This window comes from Opisthocomus hoazin, chromosome 17 (assembly GCF_030867145.1).
Source record: "Opisthocomus hoazin isolate bOpiHoa1 chromosome 17, bOpiHoa1.hap1, whole genome shotgun sequence".
Taxonomy (NCBI): domain Eukaryota; kingdom Metazoa; phylum Chordata; class Aves; order Opisthocomiformes; family Opisthocomidae; genus Opisthocomus; species Opisthocomus hoazin.
The window spans coordinates 8769190-8793814 of NC_134430.1; positions in this window are offsets into that span (position 1 = coordinate 8769190).

Here is a 24625-nt window from a genome sequence, read left to right on the forward strand (position 1 = left end):
ACGGGCTTGTTGGTTTCCAGGGCATGGCGGGAGCTGTGGGCCCGTGGCTGCCCCCAGCCATGTTGGTCCTTGGGGCATGTCGGGAGCTGTTGGCCTGAGGCTACTGGACCGCCATTTTGGTTCCCGGGGCATAGGAGGAGCCGTGAGCCCAGGGCTGCTGCCAGACTTGTTGGTTCCTGGGGCATGGCGGGAGCTGTGGTCTCGAAGCTGTTGCTGGCCATGTTGGTTCCGAGGGCATGGCGGGAGCTGTGGGCCCAGGGCTGTCATGCGGCCATGTTTGTTCCCAGGGCATGTTCGGAGCTGTGGGCCAGGGGCTGCCGGGCGGCCATGTTGGTTCCTGAGGCGTTGTGGGAGCTTTTTTCCCATGGCTGCTTGACGTCCATGTTGGTTCCCGGGGCATGGCGGGGGCTGTGGGTCTGGGGCTGCCACCGACCATGATGGATTTCGGGTCATGACGGAAGCTGTGGGCTCAGGGATCCCGCCAGCCATGTTGGTTCCCTGGGCATGGCGGGAGCCATGGGCCCGGGTCTGCTGCCAGCCATGTTGGTTCCCGGGGCACAGCCAAAGCTGTGGGCTAGGGGGTGCCGTCGGCCATGTCAGTTCCCGGGGCATGGCGGGAGCTGTGGGCCCAGGGCTGCCGGGCGGACATGTTGTTTCCCAGGGCATGGTGGGAGCTGTGGGCTTGGGGCTGCCACTGGCCATGTTGGTTCCCAGGGCATTTCGGCAGCTGTGGGCCTGGGGCTGCCAGGCGGCCGTGTTGGTTCCCGGGGCATTGTGGGAGCTTTTTTCCCATGGCTGCTTGGCGGCCATGTTGGTTCCCAGGGCACTGCCTGAGCTGTGGTCTCGGGGGTGCTGTCGGCCATGTTGGTTCCCGGGGCATGGCGGGAGCTGCGGTCCTGGGGCTGCCGCCAGCCATGTGGTTTCCCAGGGCATGGCGGGAGCTGTGGGCCCGGGACTGCTGCCGGCCATGTTGGTTTACGTGGCATGGCGGGAGCTGTGGGCCTGGGGCTTCAGGGCGGCCATGTTGTTTCCCGGAGCATAGCGGGAGCTGTGGGCCCGGGGCTATCACCGGCCATGTTGGGTCCCAAGACATGGCGGGAGTTCTGCTCCCACGGCTGCTGGGCTGCCATGTTGGTTCCCAGGGCATGGCGGGAGCTGATGACCTGGGGCTGCTGACGTCCGTGTTGGTTTCTGGGGCATGGCGGGAGCTGTGAGCTCGGGGCTGCCGGCAGCCATGTTGGTTCCCAGGGCATGGCGGGAGCTGTGGTCCTCGGGGTTTCCTGAGGGCCATGTTGGATCCCAGGGCATGGCGGGAGCTGTGGGCCCAGGGCTGCCGGTTTGCCATGTTGTTTCCCGGGGCGTGGTGGGAGCTGTTAGCCCAAAGCTCCTGCCGGCCACGTTGGTTCTCGGGTCATGGCGGGAGCTGTGGGCCCGAGTCTGCTGCCTGCCATGTTGTTTTCCGGGGCATAGCGGGAGCTGTGGCCCAGGGCTATCGCCGGCCATGTTGGGTCCCAAGGCATGGCGGGAGTTTTGCTCCTACGGCTGCTGGGCCGCCACGTTGGTTCCCAGGGCCTGGCGGCAGATGATGACCCAGGGCTGCTGACGTCCATGTTGGTTCCCGTGGCATGGCGGGAACTGTGGGCCCGGAGCTGCTGGGCGGCCATGTTGGTTGCCAAAGCATGGCAGGAGCTGTGGGCCCAGGGCTGACTGGTGGCCATATTGGTTCCCAGAGCATGGCAAGAGCTGTGGTCCCAGGGGTGCCGGGCTGCCATCTTTGTTCCTGGGGCATGGCGGGAGCTGTGGGCACGGGGCTGCCTGGCGGCCATGTTGGTTCCCAGGGCATTTCGGCATCTGTGGGCCTAGGGCTACTTGGCGTCCACGTTGGTTTCCGGGGCATAGTAAGAACTGTCAGCCCAGGGCTGCCGGTCGGCCATATTGGTTCCCGGGGCATGGCGGGAGCTGTGGGCCCAAGGCTCCCTCCGGCCATGTTGGTTCACAAGGCATGGGGGAAGCTGTGGGCCCATGGCTGCCCCTAGCCATGTTGGTTCCCGGGTCATGTCGCAAGCTGTATGCCTGGGGCTACTGGGCTGCCATTTTGATTCCCGTGGCATGGGAGGAGCCGTGAGCCCAGGGTTGCCGCTAGCCATGTTGGTTCCTGGGGCATGGCGGGACCTGTGCGCCCAAGTCTACTGCCGGACATGTTGGTTCCCGGGACAAGGCAGGAGCTGTGGGCCTGGGGCTGCTGCCAGTCATGTTGGTTTCCAGGGCATGGTGGGAGCTGTGGGCCTGGGGCTGCCCTCGGCCATGTTGGTTCCCGGGGCATTACGGGACCTGTGCGCCCAAGTCTACTGCCGGACATGTTGGTTCCCGGGACAAGGCAGGAGCTGTGGGCCTGGGGCTGCTGCCAGTCATGTTGGTTTCCAGGGCATGGTGGGAGCTGTGGGCCTGGGGCTGCCCTCGGCCATGTTGGTTCCCGGGGCATGGCGGGAGCTGTGGGCCTGGCTGTGCCGTCGGGCATATAGGTTCCCAGGGCATGACGGGAACTGTGGGCCTGTGGCTGGGGCCAGCCATGTTGCTTCCCGGGGCATGGCGGGACCTGTGTGCTCAAGTCTACTGCTGGCCATGTTGGTTCCCGGGGCATGGCAGCACCTGTGGACCCGGGTCTGCCGCCAACCATGTTGGTTCTTGGCTCATGGCGGGAGCTTTGGGATCAGGGCTGCCGCCCGCCATGTTGATTCCAGGAGCATGGCGGCAGCTGTGGGCCCGGGGCTGCCCGGCGGCCATTTTGGTTCTCGGGGCATAGCGGGAGCTGTGGGCCCGGGGCTGCCGCCAGCAGCCATTTTGGTTCTCTTGGCAGTGTGGGAGCTGTGGGCCTGGGGCTGACACCGGCCATGTTTGTTCCCAGGGCATGGCAAGAGCCGTGGGCTTGGAGCTGCCACCAGCCGTGTTGGTTTCCGTGGCATGGAGGGAGCTGTGGGCCAGGGGCTGCTGGGCGGCCATGTTGGTTCCCGGGGCATGGTGGGAGCTTTTTTCTCACGGCTGCTTGGCGGCCATGTTGGTTCCCTGGACATGGCCGGAGCTGTGGTCTCAAGGGTGCCATTGGCCATGTTGGTTTCCGGGTCATGGCGGGAGCCGTGGGCCCGGGTCTGCTGCCGGTCGTGTTTGTTCCCGGGGCATGGCGGGAGCTGTGGTCCCGAAGCTGCTGCCGGCCATGTTGGTTCCGAGGGCAAGGCGGGAGCTGTGGGCCCAGGGCTACCAGGCGGCCATGTTTGTTCCCGGGGCATGTTCGCAGCTGTAGACCAGGGGCTGCCAGGCGGCCATGTTGGTTCCCGGGGCATTGTGGGAGCTTTTTTCCCATGGTTGCTTGGCGGCCATGTTGGTTCCCAGGGCACTGCCTGAGCTGTGGTCTCGGGGGTGCAGTCGGCCATGTTGGTTCCCGGGGCATGGCGGTAGCTGCGGTCCTGGGGCTGCCGCCAGCCATGTGGTTTCCCAGGGCATGGTGGAAGCTGTGGGCCCGGGGCTGCCAGGCGGCCATGTTGGTTCCCAGGGCATGGCGGGAGCTGTTGGCCCGGGACTGCTAGGCGGCCATGTTGGTTTCCAAGGCATGGTAAGAACTGTCAGCCCAGGGCTGCCGGACAGCCATGTTGCTTCCCCGGCCATGGCAGGAGTCGTGAACCCGGGGCTGCCACCAGCCATGTTGGTTCCCAGGGCATGGCGGGAGCTGTGGGCCCAGGACTGGCGGGCGGCCATATTGGTTTCCAAGTCATGGTGGGATCTGTGGGCCCGGGTCCGCCGGGCGGCCATATTGGTTCCTGGGGCATGGCGAGACCTCTGGGCCTGGGGTGCCGCTGGCCATGCTGGTTCCAAAAGCATTTCGGCAGCTGTGGCCCAGGGTTTCCTGGTAACCATTTTGGTTCCGAGGGCATGGCGGAAGTTGTGGGCCTGGTGCTGTTTCCGGCCATGTGTTTTCCTGGACCATGTCGGGAGCTGTGGGCCCCGGGCTACCGGTCAGCCATGTTGGTTCCCTCGGCATGGCGGGAGCTGTGGGCCTGGGGCTCCCGCCAGCCATGTTGGTTCTCGGGGCATGGCAGGATCTGTCTGCCCACTGGTGTCAATGTCCATGTTGGTTCCCAGGGCATGGCGGGAGCTGTGGTCCCGGAGCTGCCAGGCGTCCATGTTGATTCCCAGGCTATGGAGGGATCTGTGCTCCCGGGGATGCCATGTGGCCATGTTGGTTCTCGGGGCATGGCGGGATCTGTGGTCCCAAGGCTGACGTGCGGCCATGTTTGTTCCCGGTTCATTGCAGGATCTGTGGGCCCAAGGCTGCTGGGCGGCCATGTTGGTTTCCAGGGTATAGTAAGAACTGTCATCGCAGGGCTGCCGGACGGGCTTGTTGGTTTCCAGGGCATGGCGGGAGCTGTGGGCCCGTGGCTGCCCCCAGCCATGTTGGTCCTTGGGGCATGTCGGGAGCTGTTGGCCTGAGGCTACTGGACCGCCATTTTGGTTCCCGGGGCATAGGAGGAGCCGTGAGCCCAGGGCTACTGCCAGACTTGTTGGTTCCTGGGGCATGGCGGGAGCTGTGGTCTCGAAGCTGTTGCTGGCCATGTTGGTTCCGAGGGCATGGCGGGAGCTGTGGGCCCAGGGCTGTCATGCGGCCATGTTTGTTCCCAGGGCATGTTCGGAGCTGTGGGCCAGGGGCTGCCGGGCGGCCATGTTGGTTCCTGAGGCGTTGTGGGAGCTTTTTTCCCATGGCTGCTTGACGTCCATGTTGGTTCCCGGGGCATGGCGGGGGCTGTGGGTCTGGGGCTGCCACCGACCATGATGGATTTCGGGTCATGACGGAAGCTGTGGGCTCAGGGATCCCGCCAGCCATGTTGGTTCCCTGGGCATGGCGGGAGCCATGGGCCCGGGTCTGCTGCCAGCCATGTTGGTTCCCGGGGCACAGCCAAAGCTGTGGGCTAGGGGGTGCCGTCGGCCATGTCAGTTCCCGGGGCATGGCGGGAGCTGTGGGCCCAGGGCTGCCGGGCGGACATGTTGTTTCCCAGGGCATGGTGGGAGCTGTGGGCTTGGGGCTGCCACTGGCCATGTTGGTTCCCAGGGCATTTCGGCAGCTGTGGGCCTGGGGCTGCCAGGCGGCCATGTTGGTTCCCGGGGCATTGTGGGAGCTTTTTTCCCATGGCTGCTTGGCGGCCATGTTGGTTCCCAGGGCACTGCCTGAGCTGTGGTCTCGGGGGTGCTGTCGGCCATGTTGGTTCCCGGGGCATGGCAGGAGCTGCGGTCCTGGGGCTGCCGCCAGCCATGTGGTTTCCCAGGGCATGGCGGGAGCTGTGGGCCCGGGACTGCTGCCGGCCATGTTGGTTTACGTGGCATGGCGGGAGCTGTGGGCCTGGGGCTTCAGGGCGGCCATGTTGGTTCCCGGAGCATAGCGGGAGCTGTGGGCCCGGGGCTATCACCGGCCATGTTGGGTCCCAAGACATGGCGGGAGTTCTGCTCCCACGGCTGCTGGGCTGCCATGTTGGTTCCCAGGGCATGGCGGGAGCTGATGACCCGGGGCTGCTGACGTCCCTGTTGGTTTCTGGGGCATGGCGGGAGCTGTGAGCTCGGGGCTGCCGGCAGCCATGTTGGTTCCCAGGGCATGGCGGGAGCTGTGGTCCTCGGGGTTTCCTGAGGGCCATGTTGGATCCCAGGGCATGGCGGGAGCTGTGGGCCCAGGGCTGCCGGTTTGCCATGTTGTTTCCCGGGGCGTGGTGGGAGCTGTTAGCCCAAAGCTCCTGCCGGCCACGTTGGTTCTCGGGTCATGGCGGGAGCTGTGGGCCCGAGTCTGCTGCCTGCCATGTTGTTTTCCGGGGCATAGCGGGAGCTGTGGCCCAGGGCTATCGCCGGCCATGTTGGGTCCCAAGGCATGGCGGGAGTTTTGCTCCTACGGCTGCTGGGCCGCCACGTTGGTTCCCAGGGCCTGGCGGCAGATGATGACCCAGGGCTGCTGACGTCCATGTTGGTTCCCGTGGCATGGCGGGAACTGTGGGCCCGGAGCTGCTGGGCGGCCATGTTGGTTGCCAAAGCATGGCAGGAGCTGTGGGCCCAGGGCTGACTGGTGGCCATATTGGTTCCCAGAGCATGGCAAGAGCTGTGGTCCCAGGGGTGCCGGGCTGCCATCTTTGTTCCTGGGGCATGGCGGGAGCTGTGGGCACGGGGCTGCCTGGCGGCCATGTTGGTTCCCAGGGCATTTCGGCATCTGTGGGCCTAGGGCTACTTGGCGTCCACGTTGGTTTCCGGGGCATAGTAAGAACTGTCAGCCCAGGGCTGCCGGTCGGCCATATTGGTTCCCGGGGCATGGCGGGAGCTGTGGGCCCAAGGCTCCCTCCGGCCATGTTGGTTCACAAGGCATGGGGGAAGCTGTGGGCCCATGGCTGCCCCTAGCCATGTTGGTTCCCGGGTCATGTCGCAAGCTGTATGCCTGGGGCTACTGGGCTGCCATTTTGATTCCCGTGGCATGGGAGGAGCCGTGAGCCCAGGGTTGCCGCTAGCCATGTTGGTTCCTGGGGCATGGCGGGACCTGTGCGCCCAAGTCTACTGCCGGACATGTTGGTTCCCGGGACAAGGCAGGAGCTGTGGGCCTGGGGCTGCTGCCAGTCATGTTGGTTTCCAGGGCATGGTGGGAGCTGTGGGCCTGGGGCTGCCCTCGGCCATGTTGGTTCCCGGGGCATTACGGGACCTGTGCGCCCAAGTCTACTGCCGGACATGTTGGTTCCCGGGACAAGGCAGGAGCTGTGGGCCTGGGGCTGCTGCCAGTCATGTTGGTTTCCAGGGCATGGTGGGAGCTGTGGGCCTGGGGCTGCCCTCGGCCATGTTGGTTCCCGGGGCATGGCGGGAGCTGTGGGCCTGGCTGTGCCGTCGGGCATATAGGTTCCCAGGGCATGACGGGAACTGTGGGCCTGTGGCTGGGGCCAGCCATGTTGCTTCCCGGGGCATGGCGGGACCTGTGTGCTCAAGTCTACTGCTGGCCATGTTGGTTCCCGGGGCATGGCAGCACCTGTGGACCCGGGTCTGCCGCCAACCATGTTGGTTCTTGGCTCATGGCGGGAGCTTTGGGATCAGGGCTGCCGCCCGCCATGTTGATTCCAGGGGCATGGCGGCAGCTGTGGGCCCGGGGCTGCCCGGCGGCCATTTTGGTTCTCGGGGCATAGCGGGAGCTGTGGGCCCGGGGCTGCCGCCAGCAGCCATTTTGGTTCTCTTGGCAGTGTGGGAGCTGTGGGCCTGGGGCTGACGCCGGCCATGTTTGTTCCCAGGGCATGGCAAGAGCCGTGGGCTTGGGGCTGGCACCAGCCGTGTTGGTTTCCGTGGCATGGAGGGAGCTGTGGGCCAGGGGCTGCTGGGCGGCCATGTTGGTTCCCGGGGCATGGTGGGAGCTTTTTTCTCACGGCTGCTTGGCGGCCATGTTGGTTCCCTGGACATGGCTGGAGCTGTGGTCTCAAGGGTGCCGTTGGCCATGTTGGCTTCCGGGTCATGGCGGGAGCCATGGGCCCGGGTCTGCTGCCGGTCGTGTTTGTTCCCGGGGCATGGCGGGAGCTGTGGTCCCGAAGCTGCTGCCGGCCATGTTGGTTCCGAGGGCAAGGCGGGAGCTGTGGGCCCAGGGCTACCAGGCGGCCATGTTTGTTCCCGGGGCATGTTCGCAGCTGTAGACCAGGGGCTGCCAGGCGGCCATGTTGGTTCCCGGGGCATTGTGGGAGCTTTTTTCCCATGGTTGCTTGGCGGCCATGTTGGTTCCCAGGGCACTGCCTGAGCTGTGGTCTCGGGGGTGCAGTCGGCCATGTTGGTTCCCGGGGCATGGCGGTAGCTGCGGTCCTGGGGCTGCCGCCAGCCATGTGGTTTCCCAGGGCATGGTGGAAGCTGTGGGCCCGGGGCTGCCAGGCGGCCATGTTGGTTCCCAAGGCATGGCGGGAGCTGTTGGCCCGGGACTGCTAGGCGGCCATGTTGGTTTCCAAGGCATGGTAAGAACTGTCAGCCCAGGGCTGCCGGACAGCCATGTTGCTTCCCCGGCCATGGCAGGAGTCGTGAACCCGGGGCTGCCACCAGCCATGTTGGTTCCCAGGGCATGGCGGGAGCTGTGGGCCCAGGACTGGCAGGCGGCCATATTGGTTTCCAAGGCATGGTGGGATCTGTGGGCCCGGGGCCGCCGGGCGGCCATATTGGTTCCTGGGGCATGGCGAGACCTCTGGGCCTGGGGTGCCGCTGGCCATGCTGGTTCCAAAAGCATTTCGGCAGCTGTGGCCCAGGGTTTCCTGGTAACCATTTTGGTTCCGAGGGCATGGCGGGAGTTGTGGGCCTGGTGCTGTTTCCGGCCATGTGTTTTCCTGGACCATGTCGGGAGCTGTGGGCCCCGGGCTACCGGTCAGCCATGTTGGTTCCCTCGGCATGGCGGGAGCTGTGGGCCTGGGGCTCCCGCCAGCCATGTTGGTTCTCGGGGCATGGCAGGATCTGTCTGCCCACTGGTGTCAATGTCCATGTTGGTTCCCAGGGCATGGCGGGAGCTGTGGTCCCGGAGCTGCCAGGCGTCCATGTTGATTCCCAGGCTATGGAGGGATCTGTGCTCCCGGAGATGCCATGTGGCCACGTTGGTTCTCGGGGCATGGCGGGATCTGTGGTCCCAAGGCTGACGTGCGGCCATGTTTGTTCCCGGTTCATTGCAGGATCTGTGGGCCCAAGGCTGCTGGGCGGCCATGTTGGTTTCCAGGGTATAGTAAGAACTGTCATCGCAGGGCTGCCGGACGGGCTTGTTGGTTTCCAGGGCATGGCGGGAGCTGTGGGCCCGTGGCTGCCCCCAGCCATGTTGGTCCTTGGGGCATGTCGGGAGCTGTTGGCCTGAGGCTACTGGACCGCCATTTTGGTTCCCGGGGCATAGGAGGAGCCGTGAGCCCAGGGCTGCTGCCAGACTTGTTGGTTCCTGGGGCATGGCGGGAGCTGTGGTCTCGAAGCTGTTGCTGGCCATGTTGGTTCCGAGGGCATGGCGGGAGCTGTGGGCCCAGGGCTGTCATGCGGCCATGTTTGTTCCCAGGGCATGTTCGGAGCTGTGGGCCAGGGGCTGCCGGGCGGCCATGTTGGTTCCTGAGGCGTTGTGGGAGCTTTTTTCCCATGGCTGCTTGACGTCCATGTTGGTTCCCGGGGCATGGCGGGGGCTGTGGGTCTGGGGCTGCCACCGACCATGATGGATTTCGGGTCATGACGGAAGCTGTGGGCTCAGGGATCCCGCCAGCCATGTTGGTTCCCTGGGCATGGCGGGAGCCATGGGCCCGGGTCTGCTGCCAGCCATGTTGGTTCCCGGGGCACAGCCAAAGCTGTGGGCTAGGGGGTGCCGTCGGCCATGTCAGTTCCCGGGGCATGGCGGGAGCTGTGGGCCCAGGGCTGCCGGGCGGACATGTTGTTTCCCAGGGCATGGTGGGAGCTGTGGGCTTGGGGCTGCCACTGGCCATGTTGGTTCCCAGGGCATTTCGGCAGCTGTGGGCCTGGGGCTGCCAGGCGGCCATGTTGGTTCCCGGGGCATTGTGGGAGCTTTTTTCCCATGGCTGCTTGGCGGCCATGTTGGTTCCCAGGGCACTGCCTGAGCTGTGGTCTCGGTGGTGCTGTCGGCCATGTTGGTTCCCGGGGCATGGCGGGAGCTGCGGTCCTGGGGCTGCCGCCAGCCATGTGGTTTCCCAGGGCATGGCGGGAGCTGTGGGCCCGGGACTGCTGCCGGCCATGTTGGTTTACGTGGCATGGCGGGAGCTGTGGGCCTGGGGCTTCAGGGCGGCCATGTTGGTTCCCGGAGCATAGCGGGAGCTGTGGGCCCGGGGCTATCACCGGCCATGTTGGGTCCCAAGACATGGCGGGAGTTCTGCTCCCACGGCTGCTGGGCTGCCATGTTGGTTCCCAGGGCATGGCGGGAGCTGATGACCCGGGGCTGCTGACGTCCGTGTTGGTTTCTGGGGCATGGCTTGAGCTGTGAGCTCGGGGCTGCCGGCAGCCATTTTGGTTCCCGGGCCATGGCGGGAGCTGTGGTCCTCGGGGTTTCCTGAGGGCCATGTTGGATCCCAGGGCATGGCGGGAGCTGTGGGCCCAGGGCTGCCGGTTTGCCATGTTGTTTCCCGGGGCGTGGTGGGAGCTGTTAGCCCAAAGCTCCTGCCGGCCACGTTGGTTCTCGGGTCATGGCGGGAGCTGTGGGCCCGAGTCTGCTGCCTGCCATGTTGTTTTCCGGGGCATAGCGGGAGCTGTGGCCCAGGGCTATCGCCGGCCATGTTGGGTCCCAAGGCATGGCGGGAGTTTTGCTCCTACGGCTGCTGGGCCGCCACGTTGGTTCCCAGGGCCTGGCGGCAGATGATGACCCAGGGCTGCTGACGTCCATGTTGGTTCCCGTGGCATGGCGGGAACTGTGGGCCCGGAGCTGCTGGGCGGCCATGTTGGTTGCCAAAGCATGGCAGGAGCTGTGGGCCCAGGGCTGACTGGTGGCCATATTGTTTCCCAGAGCATGGCAAGAGCTGTGGTCCCAGGGGTGCCGGGCTGCCATCTTTGTTCCTGGGGCATGGCGGGAGCTGTGGGCACGGGGCTGCCTGGCAGCCATGTTGGTTCCCAGGGCATTTCGGCATCTGTGGGCCTAGGGCTACTTGGCGTCCACGTTGGTTTCCGGGGCATAGTAAGAACTGTCAGCCCAGGGCTGCCGGTCGACCATATTGGTTCCCGGGGCATGGCGGGAGCTGTGGGCCCAAGGCTCCCTCCGGCCATGTTGGTTCACAAGGCATGGGGGAAGCTGTGGGCCCATGGCTGCCCCTAGCCATGTTGGTTCCCGGGTCATGTCGCAAGCTGTATGCCTGGGGCTACTGGGCTGCCATTTTGATTCCCGTGGCATGGGAGGAGCCGTGAGCCCAGGGTTGCCGCTAGCCATGTTGGTTCCTGGGGCATGGCGGGACCTGTGCGCCCAAGTCTACTGCCGGACATGTTGGTTCCCGGGACAAGGCAGGAGCTGTGGGCCCTGGGTCAGGTGGGTGGCCATGTTGGTTCTCAGAGCATCCTGAGAGCTGTGGGCCAGGGGCTGCCGGGCGGCCATGTTGGTTCCCGGGGCATGGCCGGAGCTGTGGTCTCAAGGGTGCCGTTGGCCTTATTGGTTTCCGGGTCATGGCGGAAGCTGTGGGCCCGGGGCTATCGCCGGCCATGTTGGGTCCCAAGGTATGGCGGGAGTTTTGCTCCCATGGCTGCTGGGTCGCCACGTTGGTTCCCAGGGCATGGCGGCAGATGATGACCCAGGGCTGCTGACGTCCATGTTGGTTCCCTGGACACGGCCGGTGCTGTTGCTCGGGGGTGCCGTCGGCCATGTTGGTTCCCGGGTCATGGCGCGAGCTGTGGGCTCAGGGCTCCCGCCGGCCATGTTGGTTCCCGGGTCATGGCGGGAGCCGTGACCCTGGGTCTGCTGTCGGCCATGTTGGTTCCCAGGGCATGGCGGGAGGTGTTGGCCCAGGACTGCCGGGTGGACATGTTGGTTTCCGGGGCATGGCGGGAGCTGTGGACCCGGGGCCGCCGGACGGCCATGTTGGTTCCTGGTCCACGGCAAGATCTGTGGTCCCAGGGCTGCTTCTGGCCATGTTGGTTCCCAGGGCATGGCGGGAGCTGTGAGCGTGGGGCTGCCGGGCAGCCATGTTTCTTAACAGAACATGGCGGAAGCGGTGGGCCTGGGGTTGCCGTGCGGCCATGTTGGTTCCCAGGGAATGGTGGGAGCTGTGGGCCTAGTGCTGCTGCCGGCCATGTTGGTTCCCGGGGCGTGGCGGGAGCTGTGGGCCTGCTGCTGCCGCCGGATATTTTGGTTCTCGGGACATGGAGGGAGATGTGGGCCTGGGGCTGCCGCCAGCCATGTTGGTTCCCAGGGCATGGAGGGAGCTGTGGGCCCTGGGGCGGTCGGGTGTCCATGTTAGTTCCCAGAGCATGGCAGAAGCTGTGGTCTGGGACTGCACCGGCCATGTTGGTTCCCGGGGCATGGCAGGAGCTGTGGGCCCGGTGCTGTCCGGCGGCCATTTGGTTGCTAGGGCATGGCGGGAGCTGTGGGCCCAAGGCATCTGCTGGCCATGTTGATTCCCGGGGCATTTCGGGAGCTGTGGGCCCGGGTCTGCTGCCTTCCATGTTAGTTTACGGGGCATGGCGGCAGCTGTGGGCCCGGGTCTGCTGCCGGCCATGTTGGTTCCAGGGTCATGGCAGAATCTGTGGGTCCAAGGCTCCCGGTCGGCCATGTTGGTTCCCGTGGCAAGGCGGGACGTGTGGGTCCAGGGCTGCTGGGCGGCCATGTTGGTTCTCGGGGCATGGTGTAAACTGTGGGCCCGGGGTTGCCTGTCGGCCATGTTGGTACCAAGACATTGCGGGAGCTGTGGGCCCTAGGCTCCCGCTGGCCATTTCGGTTTCCTGGTCATGGCGGGAGGTGTGGGCCCTGGGCTCCCCGTCGGCTATGTTGGTTCCCGGGGCATGACGGGACCTGTGCGCCCAAGTCTACTGCCGGACATGTTGGTTCCCGGGACAAGGCAGGAGCTGTGGGCCTGGGGCTGCTGCCAGTCATGTTGGTTTCCAGGGCATGGTGGGAGCTGTGGGCCTGGGGCTGCCCTCGGCCATGTTGGTTCCCGGGGCATTACGGGACCTGTGCGCCCAAGTCTACTGCCGGACATGTTGGTTCCCGGGACAAGGAAGGAGCTGTGGGCCTGGGGCTGCTGCCAGTCATGTTGGTTTCCAGGGCATGGTGGGAGCTGTGGGCCTGGGGCTGCCCTCGGCCATGTTGGTTCCCGGGGCATGGCGGGAGCTGTGGGCCTGGCTGTGCCGTCGGGCATATAGGTTCCCAGGGCATGACGGGAACTGTGGGCCTGTGGCTGGGGCCAGCCATGTTGCTTCCCGGGGCATGGCGGGACCTGTGGACCCGGGTCTGCCGCCAACCATGTTGGTTCTTGGCTCATGGCGGGAGCTTTGGGATCAGGGCTGCCGCCCGCCGTGTTGATTCCAGGGGCATGGCGGCAGCTCTGGGCCCGGGGCTGCCCGGCGGCCATTTTGGTTCTCGGGGCATAGCGGGAGCTGTGGGCCCGGGGCTGCCGCCAGCAGCCATTTTGGTTCTCTTGGCAGTGTGGGAGCTGTGGGCCTGGGGCTGACGCCGGCCATGTTTGTTCCCAGGGCATGGCAAGAGCCGTGGGCTTGGAGCTGCCACCAGCCGTGTTGGTTTCCGTGGCATGGAGGGAGCTGTGGGCCCGGGGCTGCTGTTTGGCCATGTTGGTTCCCGGGGCATGGCAGGAGCTCTGAGCCGGGGCTGCCACCTGCCACGATGATTCCCGGGGCATGGCAGGAGCTGTGGGCCCAGGGATACCTCCTGCCATGTTGGTTCCCAGGGCATGGCGGAAGCTTTGGTCCAACGGCTGCTGCGCCACAATTTTGGTTCCCGGGGCATGGGGGCTGATGTGGGTCCGGGGGTGCCGTCGGCTATGTTGGTTCCCGGGCCATGGCAGGAGCTGTGGGCCCGGGAATGTCGACAGCCATGTTGGTTCCCGGGGAATGGCGGGAGCTGTGTGCCCGGGGCTGCTGGGTGGCCATGTTTGTTTCCAGGGCATGGTAGGAACTGTGAGCCCAGGGCTGCCGGACGGCCATGTTGGTTCCCGGGACATTGCAAGAGCTGTTTTCGCAGGGCTGCTGCCGGCCATGTTGGTTCCCGAGGCATGGCGGGAGCTGTGTGCTAGGGGGTGCCGTCGGTTATGTTGGTTCCCGGGGAATGACGGGAGCTGTGGGCTTGGGACTGCACCGGCCATGGTTCTTCCCGGGGCATGGCGGGAGCTGTGGACCCGGGTCTGCCGCCAACCATGTTGGTTCTTGGCTCATGGCGGGAGCTTTGGGATCAGGGCTGCCGCCCGCCATGTTGATTCCAGGGGCATGGCGGCAGCTGTGGGCCCGGGGCTGCCCGGCGGCCATTTTGGTTCTCGGGGCATAGCGGGAGCTGTGGGCCCGGGGCTGCCGCCAGCAGCCATTTTGGTTCTCTTGGCAGTGTGGGAGCTGTGGGCCTGGGGCTGACGCCGGCCATGTTTGTTCCCAGGGCATGGCAAGAGCCGTGGGCTTGGAGCTGCCACCAGCCGTGTTGGTTTCCGTGGCATGGAGGGAGCTGTGGGCCCGGGGCTGCTGTTTGGCCATGTTGGTTCCCGGGGCATGGCAGGAGCTCTGAGCCGGGGCTGCCACCTGCCACGATGATTCCCGGGGCATGGCAGGAGCTGTGGGCCCAGGGATACCTCCTGCCATGTTGGTTCCCAGGGCATGGCGGAAGCTTTGGTCCAACGGCTGCTGCGCCACAATTTTGGTTCCCGGGGCATGGGGGCTGATGTGGGTCCGGGGGTGCCGTCGGCTATGTTGGTTCCCGGGCCATGGCAGGAGCTGTGGGCCCGGGAATGTCGACAGCCATGTTGGTTCCCGGGGAATGGCGGGAGCTGTGTGCCCGGGGCTGCTGGGTGGCCATGTTTGTTTCCAGGGCATGGTAGGAACTGTGAGCCCAGGGCTGCCGGACGGCCATGTTGGTTCCCGGGACATTGCAAGAGCTGTTTTCGCAGGGCTGCTGCCGGCCATGTTGGTTCCCGAGGCATGGCGGGAGCTGTGTGCTAGGGGGTGCCGTCGGTTATGTTGGTTCCCGGGGAATGACGGGAGCTGTGGGCTTGGGACTGCACCGGCCATGGTTCTTCCCGGGGCATGGCGGGAGCTGTGGACCCGGGTCTGCCGCCAACCATGTTGGTTCTTGGCTCATGGCGGGAGCTTTGGGATCAGGGCTGCCGCCCGCCATGTTGATTCCAGGGGCATGGCGGCAGCTGTGGGCCCGGGGCTGCCCGGCGGCCATTTTGGTTCTCGGGGCATAGCGGGAGCTGTGGGCCCGGGGCTGCCGCCAGCAGCCATTTTGGTTCTCTTGGCAGTGTGGGAGCTGTGGGCCTGGGGCTGACGCCGGCCATGTTTGTTCCCAGGGCATGGCAAGAGCCGTGGGCTTGGAGCTGCCACCAGCCGTGTTGGTTTCCGTGGCATGGAGGGAGCTGTGGGCCCGGGGCTGCTGTTTGGCCATGTTGGTTCCCGGGGCATGGCAGGAGCTCTGAGCCGGGGCTGCCACCTGCCACGATGATTCCCGGGGCATGGCAGGAGCTGTGGGCCCAGGGATACCTCCTGCCATGTTGGTTCCCAGGGCATGGCGGGAGCTTTGGTCCCACGGATGCTGCGCCACAATTTTGGTTCCCGGGGCATGGGGGCTGATGTGGGTCCGGGGGTGCCGTCGGCTATGTTGGTTCCCAGGTCATGGCAGGAGCTGTGGGCCCGGGGCTCCCGGTCAGCCATGTTGGTTCCCAGGGCTTGGCGGGAGCTGTGGGTCCAAGTCTGCTGCTGGCCATGTTGGTTTCCCAGGGCATGGTGGGAGCTGTTGGGCCCGGGTCTATCGCCGGCCATGTTGGGTCCCAAGGCATGGCGGGAGTTTTGCTCCTACGGCTGCTGGGCCGCCACGTTGGTTCCCAGGGCATGACGGCAGGTGATGACCCGGGGCTGCTGACATCCATGTTTGTTCCAGGGGCATGGCGGGAACTGTGGGCCCGGGGCTGATGGGCGGCCATGTTGGTTCTCGGAGCCTCCCGAGAGCTGTTGTCCCGGGGCTGCTTGGCGGCCATGTTGGTTCCGAGGGCATGGCGGAAGCTGTGAGCCTCGGGCTGCCGGTCGGCCATGTTGGTTCTCGGGTCATCCAGAGAGCTGTGGGCCAGGAGCTGCCTGGCGGCCATGTTGGTTCCCGGGGCATGGCCGGAGCTGTGGTCTCAAGGGTGCCGTTGGCCATGTTGGTTTCCGGGTCATGGCGGGAGCTGTGGGCTCAGGGCTCCCGCCGGCCATGTTGGTTCCCGGGGCATGGCGGGAGCCGTGGGCTCGGGTCTGCTGCTGGCCATGTTGGTTCCGGGGCATGGCGGGAGCTGTGGGCTCGGGGGTGCCGTTGGCCATGTTAATTCATGGGGCATGGCAGGAGCTGTAAGTCTCGGGCTGACGCCAGCCATGTTGGTTCCCAGGGCATGGCGGAAGCTGTGGGCCCAGGACTACCGCGCGGCCATGTTGGTTCGCGGGGCATGGCGCGAGCTTTTTTCCCACGGCTTCTTGGTGGCCATGTTGGTTCCCTGGACACGGCCGGATCTGTGGCTCGGGGGTGCCGCCGGCCATGTTGGTTCCCGGGGCATGGCGGGAGCCGTGGGCCTGGGTCTGCTGCCGGCCATGTTGGTTCCCGGGGCATGGTGGGATCTGTGGGCTCGGGGGTGTGGTTGGCCATGTTGGTTCATGGGGCATGGCAGGAGCTGTAAGTCTCGCGCAGCCGCCAGCCATTTTGGTTCCCAGGGCTTGGCGGAAGCTGTGGGCCCAGGACTGGCGGGCGGCCATGTTGGTTTCCAAGGCATGGTGGGATCTGTGGGCCCGGGGCCGCCGGGCGGCCATATTGGTTCCTGGGGCATGGCAGGAGCTCTGAGCCCAAAGCTCCTGCCCCCTACGATGGTTCTCGGGTAATGGCGGGAGCTGTGGGCCCGGGGCTCCCGGTCGGCCAGTTGGTTCCCAGGGCATGGCGGCAGCTGATGACATGGGGCTGCTGACGTCCATGTTGGTTCCAGGGGCATGGCGGGAGCTGTGGGCCCGGGGCTGATGGGCGGCCATGTTGGTTACCAAGGCATGGCGGGAGCTGTGGGCACGAGGCTGCCTGCCGGCCATGTTAGTTCCCAGGGCATTTCGGCATCTGTGGGCCTGGGGCTACTTGGCGGCCATGTTGGTTTCCGGGGCATAGTAAGAACTGTCAGCCCAGGGCTGCCGGTCGGCCATATTGGTTCCTTGGGCTGCCGCCAGCCATGTGGTTTCCCAGGGCATGGCGGGAGCTGTGGGCCCAAGGCTCCCTCCGGCCATGTTGGTTTCCGGGGCATGGCGGGAGCTGTGGGCCTGGGGCTGACGCCAGCCACCTTGGTTCCCGGGGCATGGCAAGAGCTGCTGTTCCGGAGCTGCTGCCGGCCATGTTGGTTCCCAGGGCACGGCCTGAGCTGTGGGCTCGGGGGTGCTGTCGGCCATGTTGGTTCCCGGGGCATGGTGGGAGCTGCGGTCCTGGGGCTGCCGCCAGCCATGTGGTTTCCCAGGGCATGGTGGGAGCTGTGGGCCCGGGGCTGCCAGGCGGCCATGTTGGTTCCCAGGGCATGGCGGGATCTGTTGGCCCGGGGCTGCTAGGCGCCATGTTGGTTTCCAAGGCATGGTAAGAACTGTCAGCCCAGGGCTGCCGGACAGCCATGTTCCTTCCCCGGCCATGGCAGGAGTCGTGAACCCGGGGCTGTCACCAGCCATGTTGGTTCCCAGGGCATGGCGGGAGCTGTGAGCCTGGGGCTGCCGGGCGGCCATGTTGGTTCTCGGAGCCTCCCGAGAGCTGTTGACCCGGGGCTGCCTATCGGCCATGTTGGTTCTCGGGGCATCCAGAGAGCTGTGGGCCAGGGGCTGCCGGGCGGCCATGTTGGTTCCCGGGGCATGGCGGGAGCTTTTTTCCCACGGCTGCTTGGCGGCCATGTTGGTTCCCGGGGCATGGCCGGAGCTGTGGTTTCAAGGGTGCCGTTGGCCATGTTGGTTTCCGGGTCATGGCGGGAGCTGTGGGCTCAGGGCTCCCGCCGGCCATGTTGGTTGCGAGGGCATGGCGGGAGCCGTGGGGTCGGGGGTGCCGTTGGCCATGTTAGTTTATGGGGCATGGCAGGAGCTGTAAGTCTCGGGCTGATGCCAGCCATGTTGGTTCCCTGGTCATGGCGGAAGCTGTGGGCCCAGGACTGCCGCGCGGCCATGTTGGTTCCCGGGGCATGGCCAGAGCTTTTTTTCCCACGGCTTCTTGGTGGCCATGTTGGTTCTCTGGACACGGCCGGAACTGTGGCTCGGGGGTGCCGTCGGCCATGTTGGTTCCCGGGTCATGGCGCGAGCTGTGGGCTCAGGGCTCCCGCCGGCCATGTTGGTTCCCGGGGCATGGCGGGAGCTGTGGGCTCAGGGCTCCCGCCGGCCATGTTGGTTCCCGGGGCATGGCGGGAGCCGTGGGCCCGGGTCTGCTGCCGGCCATGTTGGTTCGCGGGGCATGTTGGAATCTGTGGGCTCGGGGGTGTGGTTGGCCATGTTGGTTCATGGGGCATGGCAGGAGCTGTAAGTCTAGCGCTGCCGCCAGCCATGTTGGTTCCCAGGGCTTGGCGGAAGCTGTGGGCCCAGGACTGGCGGGCGGCCATGTTGGTTTCCAAGGCATGGTGGGATCTGTGGGCCCGGGGCCGCCGGGCGGCCATATTGGTTCCTGGGGCATGGCGAGACCTCTGGGCCTGGGGTGCCGCTGGCCATACTGGTTCCAAAAGCATTTCGGCAGCTGTGGCCCAGGGTTTCCTGGTAACCATTTTGGTTCCGAGGGCATGGCGGGAGTTGTGGGCCTGGTGCTGTTTCCGGCCATGTGTTTTCCTGGACCATGTCGGGAGCTGTGGGCCCCGGGCTACCGGTCAGCCATGTTGGTTCCCTCGGCATGGTGGGAGCTGTGGGCCTGGGGCTCCCGCTAGCCATGTTGGTTCTCGGGGCATGGCAAGATCTGTGGGCCCACTGGTGTCAATGGCCATGTTGGTTCCCAGGGCATGGCGGGAGCTGTGGTCCCGGGGCTGCCAGACGTCCATGTTGATTCCCAGGCTATGGAGGGATCTGTGGTCCCGGGGAAGCCATGCAGCCATGTTGGTTCTCGGGGCATGGCAGGATCTGTGGTCCCAAGGCTGACGTGCGGCCATGTTTGTTCCCGGTTCATTGCAGGATCTGTGGGCCCAAGGCTGCTGGGCGGCCATGTTGGTTCCCGGGTCATGGCGGGAGCTGTGGGCCCGGGGCTCCCGCCGGCCATGTTGGTTCCCGAGGCATGGCAGGAGCTGTGTGACTAGGGCTGGTGCAGGCCATGTTGTTTCACGGGGCATGGCGGGAGCTGTGGGCCCCGGGGCAGGCGGGTGACCACGTTGGTTCCCAGGGTCATGGCGGGAGCTGTGGGCCCGGGGATGCCGCCGGCCGTGTTGGTTCCCGGGGCATGGCGGGAGCTGTGGGCCCAGGGCTCCCGGTCGGCCATGTTGTTTCCCAGGGCATGGCGGGAGCTGTGGGCTCGGGGCTTCAGGGCGGCCATGTTGGTTCCCGGGGCATGGCTGGAGCTGTGGGCCTGGGGCTTCAGGGCGGCCATGTTGGTTCCCGGGACATGGGTGGAGCTGTGGGCCCAGGGCTCCCTGTCGGCCACGTTGGTTCCCAGGGCATGGCGGGAGCTGTGGGCCCGGGACTGCTGCCGGCCATGTTGGTTTACGTGGCATGGCGGGAGCTGTGGGCTTGGGGCTTCAGGGCAGCCATGCTGGTTTCCGGGGCATGTCGGGAGCTGTGGGCCCGGGGCTATCACCGGTCATGTTGGGTCCCAAGGCATGGCGGGAGTTCTGCTCCCACGGCTGCTTGGCTGCCATGTTGGTTCCCAGGACATGGCGGGAGCTGATGACCCGGGGCTGCTGATGTCCGTGTTGGTTTCCAGGGCATGGCGGGAGCTGTGGGCCTGGGGCTGACGGCAGCTATTTTGGTTCCCGGGCCATGGCGGGAGCTGTGGTCCTCGGGGTTTCCTGAGGGCCATGTTGGATCCCAGGGCATGGCGGGAGCTGTGGGCCCAGGGCTACCGGTTTGCCATGTTGTTTCCCGGGGCGTGGTGGGAGCTGTGAGCCCAAAGCTCCTGCCAGCCACGTTGGTTCTTGGGTCATGGCGGGAGCTGTGGGCCCGGGGCTCCCGGTCAGCCATGTTGGATCCCAGGGCATGGCGGGAGCTGTGGGCCCGAGTCTGCTGCCGGCCGTGTTGGTTCCGGGGGCATGGCGGGAGCTGTGTGCCCAGGGCTCCCTGTCGGCCATGTTGGTTCCCAGGGCATGGCGGGAGCTGTGGGCCCAGGGCTCCCGGTCGGCCATGTTGGTTCCCGGGGCATGTTCGCAGCTGTAGGCCAGGGGCTGCCGGGCGGCCATGTTGGTTCCCGGGGCATGGCTGGAGCTGTGGGCCTGGGGCTTCAGGGCGGCCATGTTGGTTCCCGGGACATGGGTGGAGCTGTGGGCCCAGGGCTCCCTGTCGGCCACGTTGGTTCCCAGGGCATGGCGGGAGCTGTGGGCCCGGGACTGCTGCCGGCCATGTTGGTTTACGTGGCATGGCGGGAGCTGTGGGCTTGGGGCTTCAGGGCAGCCATGCTGGTTTCCGGGGCATGGCGGGAGCTGTGGGCCCGGGGCTATCACCGGTCATGTTGGGTCCCAAGGCATGGCGGGAGTTCTGCTCCCACGGCTGCTGGGCTGCCATGTTGGTTCCCAGGACATGGCGGGAGCTGATGACCCGGGGCTGCTGATGTCCGTTTTGGTTTCCGGGGCATGGCGGGAGCTGTGGGCCTGGGGCTGACGGCAGCTATTTTGGTTCCCGGGCCATGGCGGGAGCTGTGGTCCTCGGGGTTTCCTGAGGGCCATGTTGGATCCCAGGGCATGGCGGGAGCTGTGGGCCCAGGGCTACCGGTTTGCCATGTTGGTTCCCGGGGCGTGGTGGGAGCTGTGAGCCCAAAGCTCCTGCCAGCCACGTTGGTTCTCGGGTCATGGCGGGAGCTGTGGACCCGGGGCTCCCGGTCAGCCATGTTGGATCCCAGGGCATGGCGGGAGCTGTGGGCCCGAGTCTGCTGCCGGCCGTGTTGGTTCCGGGGGCATGGCGGGAGCTGTGTGCCCAGGGCTCCCTGTCGGCCATGTTGGTTCCCAGGGCATGGTGGGAGCTGTGGGCTTGGGGCTTCAGGGCGGCCATGTTGGTTCCCGGGGCATGGCTGGAGCTGTGGGCCTGGGGCTTCAGGGCAGCCATGTTGGTTCCCGGGACATGGTGGGAGCTGTGGGCCCAGGGCTCCCTGTCGGCCATGTTGGTTCCCAGGGCATGGTGGGAGCTGTGTCCCCGGGGCTATCACCGGCCATGTTGGGTCCCAAGGCATGGCGGGAGTTTTGCTCCCACCGCTGCTGGGCCGCCAAGTTGGTTCCCAGGGCGTGGCGGCAGATGATGACCCGGGGCTACTGACGTCCATGTTGGTTCCCGGGTCATGGCGGGAGCTGTGGGCCCGGGGCTGCTGGACGGCCATGTTGGTTACCAATGCATGGCGGGAGCTGTGGGCCCAGGGCTGACGGGTGGCTTATTGGTTCCCAGAGCATGGCAAGAGCTGTGATCCCGGGGGTGCCGGGCGGCCATCTATGTTCCCGGGGCATGGCGGGAGCTGTGGGCACGGGGCTGCCTGGCGGCCATGTTGGTTCCCAGGGCATTTCGGCATCTGTGGGCCTGGGGCTACTTGGCGGCCATGTTGGTTTCCGGGGCATAGTAAGAACTGTCAGCCCAGGGCTGCCGGTCGGCCATATTGGTTCCCAGGGCATGGCGGGAGCTGTGGTCCCGAAGCTGCTGCCGGCCATGTTGGTTCCGAGGGCAAGGCGGGAGTTGTGGGCCCAGTTTTACCAGGCGGCCATGTTTGTTCCCGGGGCATGTTCGCAGCTGTAGGCCAGGGGCTGCCGGGCGGCCATGTTGGTTCCCAGGGCATGGCGGGAGCTGTGAGCCTCGGGCTGCCGGGCGGCCATGTTGGTTCTCGGAGCATCCCGAGAGCTGTGGGCCAGGGGCTGCTGGGCGGCCATGTTGGTTCCCGGGGCATGGTGGGAGCTTTTTTCTCACGGCTGCTTGGCGGCCATGTTGGTTCCCTGGACATGGCCGGAGCTGTGGTCTCAAGGGTGCCGTTGGCCATGTTGGTTTCCGGGTCATGGCGGGAGCCGTGGGCCCGGGTCTGCTGCCGGCCGTGTTTGTTCCCGGGGCATGGCGGGAGCTGTGGTCCCGAAGCTGCTGCCGGCCATGTTGGTTCCGAGGGCAAGGCGGGAGCTGTGGGCCCAGGGCTACCAGGCGGCCATGTTTGTTCCCGGGGCATGTTCGCAGCTGTAGACCAGGGGCTGCCAGGCGGCCATGTTGGTTCCTGGGGCATTGTGGGAGCTTTTTTCCCATGGTTGCTTGGCGGCCATGTTGGTTCCCAGGGCACTGCCTGAGCTGTGGTCTCGGGGGTGCTGTCGGCCATGTTGGTTCCCGGGGCATGGCGGGAGCTGCGGTCCTGGGGCTGCCGCCAGCCATGTGGTTTCCCAGGGCATGGTGGAAGCTGTGGGCCCGGGGCTGCCAGGCGGCCATGTTGGTTCCCAGGGCATGGCGGGAGCTGTTGGCCCGGGGCTGCTAGGCGGCCATGTTGGTTTCCAAGGCATGGTAAGAACTGTCAGCCCAGGGCTGCTGGACAGCCATGTTGCTTCCCCGGCCATGGCAGGAGTCGTGAACCCGGGGCTGCCACCAGCCATGTTGGTTCCCAGGGCATGGCGGGAGCTGTGGGCCCAGGACTGGCGGGCGGCCATGTTGGTTTCCAAGGCATGGTGGGATCTGTGGGCCCGGGGCCGCTGGGCGGCCATATTAGTTCCTGGGGCATGGCGAGACCTCTGGGCCTGGGGTGCCGCTGGCCATGCTGGTTCCAAAAGCATTTCGGCAGCTGTGGCCCAGGGTTTCCTGGTAACCATTTTGGTTCCGAGGGCATGGCGGGAGTTGTGGGCCTGGTGCTGTTTCCGGCCATGTGTTTTCCTGGACCATGTCGGGAGCTGTGGGCCCCGGGCTACCGGTCAGCCATGTTGGTTCCCTCGGCATGGCGGGAGCTGTGGGCCTGGGGCTCCCGCCAGCCATGTTGGTTCCCGGGGCATGGCAGGATCTGTCTGCCCACTGGTGTCAATGTCCATGTTGGTTCCCAGGGCATGGCGGGAGCTGTGGGCCCGGGACTGCTGCCGGCCATGTTGGTTTACGTGGCATGGCGGGAGCTGTGGGCCTGGGGCTTCAGGGCGGCCATGTTGGTTCCCGGAGCATAGCGGGAGCTGTGGGCCCGGGGCTATCACCGGCCATGTTGGGTCCCAAGACATGGCGGGAGTTCTGCTCCCACGGCTGCTGGGCTGCCATGTTGGTTCCCAGGGCATGGCGGGAGCTGATGACCTGGGGCTGCTGACGTCCGTGTTGGTTTCTGGGGCATGGCGGGAGCTGTGAGCTCGGGGCTGCCGGCAGCCATGTTGGTTCCCAGGGCATGGCGGGAGCTGTGGTCCTCGGGGTTTCCTGAGGGCCATGTTGGATCCCAGGGCATGGCGGGAGCTGTGGGCCCAGGGCTGCCGGTTTGCCATGTTGTTTCCCGGGGCGTGGTGGGAGCTGTTAGCCCAAAGCTCCTGCCGGCCACGTTGGTTCTCGGGTCATGGCGGGAGCTGTGGGCCCGAGTCTGCTGCCTGCCATGTTGTTTTCCGGGGCATAGCGGGAGCTGTGGCCCAGGGCTATCGCCGGCCATGTTGGGTCCCAAGGCATGGCGGGAGTTTTGCTCCTACGGCTGCTGGGCCGCCACGTTGGTTCCCAGGGCCTGGCGGCAGATGATGACCCAGGGCTGCTGACGTCCATGTTGGTTCCCGTGGCATGGCGGGAACTGTGGGCCCGGAGCTGCTGGGCGGCCATGTTGGTTGCCAAAGCATGGCAGGAGCTGTGGGCCCAGGGCTGACTGGTGGCCATATTGGTTCCCAGAGCATGGCAAGAGCTGTGGTCCCAGGGGTGCCGGGCTGCCATCTTTGTTCCTGGGGCATGGCGGGAGCTGTGGGCACGGGGCTGCCTGGCGGCCATGTTGGTTCCCAGGGCATTTCGGCATCTGTGGGCCTAGGGCTACTTGGCGTCCACGTTGGTTTCCGGGGCATAGTAAGAACTGTCAGCCCAGGGCTGCCGGTCGGCCATATTGGTTCCCGGGGCATGGCGGGAGCTGTGGGCCCAAGGCTCCCTCCGGCCATGTTGGTTCACAAGGCATGGGGGAAGCTGTGGGCCCATGGCTGCCCCTAGCCATGTTGGTTCCCGGGTCATGTCGCAAGCTGTATGCCTGGGGCTACTGGGCTGCCATTTTGATTCCCGTGGCATGGGAGGAGCCGTGAGCCCAGGGTTGCCGCTAGCCATGTTGGTTCCTGGGGCATGGCGGGACCTGTGCGCCCAAGTCTACTGCCGGACATGTTGGTTCCCGGGACAAGGCAGGAGCTGTGGGCCTGGGGCTGCTGCCAGTCATGTTGGTTTCCAGGGCATGGTGGGAGCTGTGGGCCTGGGGCTGCCCTCGGCCATGTTGGTTCCCGGGGCATTACGGGACCTGTGCGCCCAAGTCTACTGCCGGACATGTTGGTTCCCGGGACAAGGCAGGAGCTGTGGGCCTGGGGCTGCTGCCAGTCATGTTGGTTTCCAGGGCATGGTGGGAGCTGTGGGCCTGGGGCTGCCCTCGGCCATGTTGGTTCCCGGGGCATGGCGGGAGCTGTGGGCCTGGCTGTGCCGTCGGGCATATAGGTTCCCAGGGCATGACGGGAACTGTGGGCCTGTGGCTGGGGCCAGCCATGTTGCTTCCCGGGGCATGGCGGGACCTGTGTGCTCAAGTCTACTGCTGGCCATGTTGGTTCCCGGGGCATGGCAGCACCTGTGGACCCGGGTCTGCCGCCAACCATGTTGGTTCTTGGCTCATGGCGGGAGCTTTGGGATCAGGGCTGCCGCCCGCCAT